Below are 6,985 nucleotides of genomic sequence, written 5' to 3'. Positions count from 1 at the left end.
GATGTACTCTGCATATAAGTTAAATAAACAGGGTGACGATATACAGCCTTGATGTACTCCTTTTCCTATTTGGAACCAGTCTGTTGTTCCATGTCCAGTTCTAACTGTTGCTTCCTGACCTACATACAGGTTTCTCAAGAGGCAGGTCAGGTGGTCAGGTATTCCCATCTCTTTCAGAATTTTCCACAGTTTGTTGTGATCCACACAGTCAAAGGCTTTGGCATAGTCAATAAAGCAGAAATAGATGTTTTTCTGGAACTCTCTTCAATGATCCAGCGGATGTTGGCAATTTGATCTCTGGTTCCTCTTCCTTTTCTAAAACCAGCAGAACATCTGGAAGTTCACAGTTCACATATTGCTGAAACCTGGCTTGGAGAATTTTGAGCATTACTTTACTAGTGTGTGAGATGAGGGCAATTGTGTGGTAGTTTGAGCATTCTTTGGCATTGCCTTTCTTTGGGATTAGAATGAAAACTGACCTTTTCCAGTCCTGTGGCCACTGCTGAGTTTTCCAAATTTGCTGGCATATTGAGTACAGCACTTCCACAGCGTCATCTTTCAGGATTTGAAATAGCTCAACTGGAATTCCATCACCTCCACTAGCTTTGTTCATAGTGATGCTTTCTAAGGCCCACTTGACTTCACATTCCAGGATGTCTGGCTCTAGGTGAGTGATCACACCATCATGATTGTCTGGGTCATGAAGATCTTTTTTTGTACAGTTCTTCTGTGTATTCTTGCCACCTCTTCTTAATATCTTCTGCTTCTGTTAGGTACCTACCATTTCTGTCTTCTATTGAGCCCATCTTTGCATGAAATGTTCCCTTGGTATCTCTAAGTTCTTGAAGAGATCTCTAGTCTTTCACATTCTATTGTTTTCCTCTATTGCTTTGCATTTATAACTGAGGAAGGCTTTCTTATCTCTCCTCCTATTCTTTGGAACTCTGCATTCAAATGGGTATATCTTTCCTCTTCTCCTTTGCTTTTCATTTCCCTTCTTTTCACAGCTATTTGTAAGGCCTCCTCAGACAGCCATTTTGCTATTTTGCATTTCTTTTTCTTGGGGATGGCCTTGATCCCTGTCTCCTGTACAATGTCATGAACCTCTGTCCATAGTTCTTCAGGCACTCTGTCTGTCAGATCTAGTCCCTTAAATCTATTTCTCACTTCCATCAAATCTCATAAGGGATTTGATTTAGGTCATACCTGAATGGTCTAGTGGTTTTCCCCACTTTCTTCAATTTCAGTCTGAATTTGGGAATAAGGAGTAATCTGAGCCACAGTCAACTCCCAGGTCTTGTTTTTGCTGACTATGTAGAGCTTCTCCATCTTTGGCTGCAAAGAATATAATCAATCTGATTTCAGTGTTGACCATCTGGTTATGTCCATGTGTAGAGTCTTCTCTTGTGTTGTTGGAAAAGGGTGTTTGCTATGACCAGTGCATTCTCTTGGCAGAATTCTATTAGCCTTTGACCTGCTTCATTCTCTACTCCAAGGCCAAATTTGCCTGTTACTCCAGGTGTTCACTTGACTTCCTACTTTTGCATTCCAGTCCCCTATAATGAAAAGGACATCTTTTTTGGGTGTTAGTTCTAGAAGGTCTTGTAAGTCTTCATAGGACTGTTCAACTTCAGCCTCTTCATTATTACTGGTCAGGGCATAGACTTGGACTACCATGATATTGAATGGTTTGCCTTGGAAATGAACAGAGATCATTCTGTTATTTTTGAGATTGCATCCAAGTACTGCATTTTGAACTCTTTTGTTGATGATGATGGCTACTCCATTTCTTCTGAGGGATTCCTGCCCACAGTAGTAGATATAATGGTCGTCTGAGTTAAATTCACCCATTCCAGTCCATCTTAGTTTGCTGATTCCAAGGATGTCGATGTTCACTCTTGCCATCTCCTGTTTGACCACTTCCAATTTGCCTTGATTCATGGACCTAACATTCCATGTTCCCATGCAATATTGCTCTTTACAGCATTGAATCTTGCTTCTGTCACCAGTCCCATCTACAACTGGGTGTTGTTTTTGCTTTGGCTATATCCCTTCATTGTTTCTGGAGTTATTTCTCCTCTGATCACAAGTAGCATATTGGGCACCTGGGCAGTTCATCTTTCAGTGTCCTATGTTTTTGCCTTTTCATACTGTTCATGGGGTTCTCAAGGCAAGAATACTAAAGTGGTTTGCCATTCCCTTCTCCAGTGGACCACATTCTGTCACATTCTGTCAGACCTCTCCACCACCACCTGTCTGTCTTGGGTGGCCCCACACTGCATGGCTTAGTCTCATTGAGTTAGACAAAGCTGTGGTCCGTGTGATCAAATGGCTAATTGTCTGTGACTGTGGTTTCCATCTGTCTGCCCTCTGATGCCCTCTCTCAGTGCCTATCATCTTACTTGGATTTCTCTTACCTTGGATGTGGGATATCTCTTCACGGCTGCTCCAGCAAAGCGCAGCCTCTGCTCCTTACTTTGGACATGGGGTAGCTCCTCTCTGCCGTGCTTCTGCGCCATCTGTTGCAGCTGCCACACTTCTGCCTCCAAGTCTGCACTTATGCCTTCAAGTACCCTGCATATTCACAGGCAGCTGAAATACCACTATCTCTGTGAAGGCTTCCTTGATTCCTGAGTTGGAAAGATGTTCTCCTTCCTCAGAAGATTCATAAAACCTTTTAGTTCACATGCTTCTTGACACCCTTATATTACAGAAACTTAAGGTACCTTATAATATAACTAAGGTGCCACATGGGTTCTTCCCATTTGATTTGTAAGCCTCATGAGGCCCTCTCCTTTATGCTTTCCCAACCTCCATCCATCAAAGCTCGCCTAACTGGTCCTCACGTAAGTCCCCCTTTTCCTGCCACACACACGACTAACAGTCACTTAGATTTGGCCAGAGCCGAGACACAATAAACACACTGGACTTATGATCAGATGTCCTGACTCAAGACTGTGTCATTTTATCTCTGCAGTTTAGATGTCATTATCAATAGTTATTATTGTCATAGGATATTGTCATTATCAATATCCTCTCGAGAATGGTGATCATTTAAAAATCTACAAATAACAGATGCTGGACAGGGTGTAGAGAAAAGGGAAACTGTCTACACTGTTGTTGGGAATGTAAATAGGTACAGAAAATATGGAGAACAGTATGGAGATTCCTTGAAAAACTAAAAATGGAACTACCATATGATCCAGCAATCTCACCCCTGAGCGTGTATTTGGAGAAAACTACAATTTGAAAAGATAGCTGCACCCCAGTGTTCATAGCAACACTATTTACAATAGCCAAGACATGGAAGCAACCTGGGATTGTGCATCAAGGGAGGAATGGATAAAGAAGATGTAGTACATATATTTGATGGAATATTACTCAACCATTGAAAAGAATAAATAATGCCAATCGCAGTGACGTGGATGGACCTAGAGGTTGTCATACTGAGTGAACTGGGTCAGACAGAGACAAATGCCGTATGATATCACTTACACGTGGGATCTAAAATATGACACAAATGAATTTATCTGTGAAACAGACTCACAGACATAAAGAACAGACTTGTCCCAAGAAGAAGGGGGTAGGGCAAGGATGGATTGGGAGTCTGAGATAAGCAGATGCAAACTAGTATATACAGAATGGATAGATAACAAGGTACTACTGTATAGCACAGGGACCTAAGTTCACTATCCTGTGATAACCTATAATGGAAGAGAATATGAGAATGTATTTATGTATAACTGAGTCACTTTGTTGTACAGCAGAAATTAACACAACATTTAAATCAACTACACTTCAATAAAATAAATTAAAAAAAAGAGTGTACCCTCTCATTTTCGGAAGTCTCATGATGTGGAAGGTAAATCATGGTTACCTTGCTGAAGGCTTCTCTCTAGACAGCATGTCATTGTGGCTGATTTCACAATGTGAATCCCTGAGTTAGAAATCAAGCTCTGCCACTCACTGGTCACGGAACCCTGAGCAAGCAGAGCTTGGAACCTTCTGGAAAGTAAGTATAACAACCATCCTTCACTTTAGGTTGTGAGGAAAATCAAATGAGTTAATCTTGCAGACTTGTCTGGCATGCAGTAACAGTGCTCACCAACAGGAGGCCCACATGTCTGGGCCTCCACTATTCAGGCTGCTCTTTTTCAAGTGTTAATTGTCTTTGTTCATAAATCTGTGTGTGACAGTTATGCTTAATATTGTAACCATGAAATTGAATTAAGTGTTACATAAACTGATGATAAGTGTGAAAAGAAGAATTGTTGCTTCTTTGAACATTAAATTGAATGCTTTGGACTCAATAAAAGGTGAGTCACTAAAAAATAGCTGTTGAATTAGATATGGGAAAAACCACCATAAAAGAATGGGGGGAAATCATAAACATCTAGAGAGTTTCTGCAATGAGATTGTTTCAAAAATGACTTAAGTTCTTGTTGTACGTTATAGAAACTTAATCTGGAAATGGGGGAGGGGGTGGGGGAATGAATTTCCATGAGTGTGGTTTGTACAAGAAAAGGAGAGCAGGACTGCATTAGTGCAAGTATATGAAAAGAGAAGAGCTAGGATCAACATCAAAATAACAGGGACTAAATGTATATTTGTGTGCTTTAGTTAAAATGTGTAAGATATGTTTTTGTAACATTTTTGGGAAAGCTTCACAGCACAAATAAACTTTCTCAGTAACCATTATGTTCTGTCTGGAAAATGTTGGAAAAGAAGACATCTCTGAACACTTTTTGAATTAATGAGTGAACAAATGCACGGGATTAGAGGGTGGCTGTAGGACATGCTGTTGGCTCCGGTCATCTTCTCTTGGCCTTCACCTCCACACGTCAAGCCTGTTTGCTAGGCAGATATCACCTTTCCATCTGGGAGCTTTTATTTCTGGCTTTGGAAATCACTCAGCTCACACAAAGGGCTTCCCTGGTGGCTCAGATGGTAAAGAATCTGCCTGTAATACAGGAGACCTGCATTCGATTCTTGGGTTGGGAAGATCCTCTGGAGAAGGGAATGGCAACCCACTCCAGTATTATTACCTGGAGAATTCCATGGACAGAGGAGCATGGTAGTCTACAGTCCACGAGGTCACAAAGAGTTGGACACGACTGAGTGACTAACACTACTATAGCTCACAGAAAAGGGCAAATCAGGAGTGAGTGTGGGAGAGTTAACCCAGAAATCAGCCCCTCCAGGAACAGGTTGGGACTTGGTAAAGAAATGACTCATCTTCTTGGTGCCATCATTGAGCTATCTCAGGGTCTCCAGTTACCCCCAGTGGTACCTTACTGGATCATACTGCCTCTGTTGGCTTCCTCCTACACTCTGCCTCACCTCCTCACTCCCTTGATGATGTTTCCTCCTGTCAGCTCCTAAATAAACTCTGGCTTCTTGTCTAGGAGGCTGCTTCAAGGGGAACCCAAATGAAGACATAGGCTCTAGCCATAGGGTTAGACAATGTCTTTCACAGAGAAGATGTACAGCAGAAGATGTACAAACAAAAGAGCATAAGCACAAATTTACTTAGAAGTTTTAAAAAATCTGATTTGATTGAGGTTCAGACAAAATATTCAAATTTTAAAAATCAACAAGAAGTTACGATTTTATTTTCCAGACCAGTTACCAGAAGGGTGGTTTTACTTATTTATTTAATTCCAGTTGTTTTCCTGAGTACATGCAGCCTTTGAGAAGTTGGAGATGTAGGAATTGAGCTTTGAGTGCAGACCCAAGAAAGTTAGTAAACTGCTTTATCTCCTGCTCACCTTTTTCCTGTTCAAAGAAGGGGGCTGTTCCAGCCTCACGTTGGTTGAGAGCAAGCAACCAAAGAAGGGGGCAGTGGGGAGGTCCCAGCAATGGCTTCTCAGGTGATGGACCCTATGTCTGTGGGCCAAAGAACTCTTTGGAGGCTCAATAACCTTTTCTGATAAAAAAGCCCACACCCTGAGTGGTTCTGGTGTTTATAAAAATGTTTGAAAATCTCTCACTCATTCCCCTGCTCACCCCCATCCTACCCTAAGCACACAGCTTAGACTGTGTATTGCAGAATGAGCATAAGGCCCTGGGCACAATGCCAGGTCTGATGAGTTCTGTAGATTCATGTGAGCAGCAGCAGCTGCCTGGGAAGTTATCCAACGCTCCATCAAACCTCAACAACTGTCCTGGGATGGCTGTGCTGGCTGGGATTGCCCGCTGCAGCCGGCAGAAGCCCCACACACCTGTGGTTCATCCCCTAGAGCAGCAGTTTCTGCCATTGAGAAACAAGAAGCATCCAGGCTGGGCATAGAAAGGTGAACAAACATTGCCCAGTGCCCTGCCAATCGCCAGTCCCCTCATTCTGGTTTTATTTTTTTTGACTTGGGCAAATTTGGTTTCCTGAAATTAATTATTCAACAGGAGGTGACAGCCGGTGTATAGCAGCACTGTTGGAACAGAGAATAAAGAGACACATTGGACACAGCAGCTGCACCTCCCAGACCCTGAAATTTAAGATCTTTATAAATGATCTGTTAAAACTATAGTGACGATAAGCTTATGAATCATGATCTATATTAATCAGGGCTGCTGATATGGAAAGATTAATTGAAACGTGCAGTTCTACACAAATGATAAAGTGGTAACAATTTAATATCAGACAAGAAGAGTGAAGAAATTACACTCTAAGCTTCATGCATCATTACTATGGATATTAATATTTTACCCAGCGCAACAGCATCGGGAATCATAATGAAAATCCATAAGTGGTGCACAGACATGATTAAATACAACAGTCTTTAGGAGCTGTTTGGTGGCGGCAGTTGGACCATATTTCACTCGGTGGCTGGTGATTCCAGTGATAGAGTCTAGACGAGGGTGATTAAAAATCGTTCCTCCTAAAGGCTGTTAACCTTTTACTACTAAAATGAATTTCTTTGATTTTTAAATTATGTCATTCTGTTTGCTCTTTTCAAAACCAAGCTTGATCCCAAACCTTGACAGGATG

This window comes from Bison bison, unplaced genomic scaffold, assembly GCF_000754665.1.
Source record: "Bison bison bison isolate TAMUID 2011002044 unplaced genomic scaffold, Bison_UMD1.0 scf7180017864384, whole genome shotgun sequence".
Classification (NCBI taxonomy): Eukaryota; Metazoa; Chordata; class Mammalia; order Artiodactyla; family Bovidae; genus Bison; species Bison bison.
Note: the sequence above shows the minus strand (reverse complement) of the source record.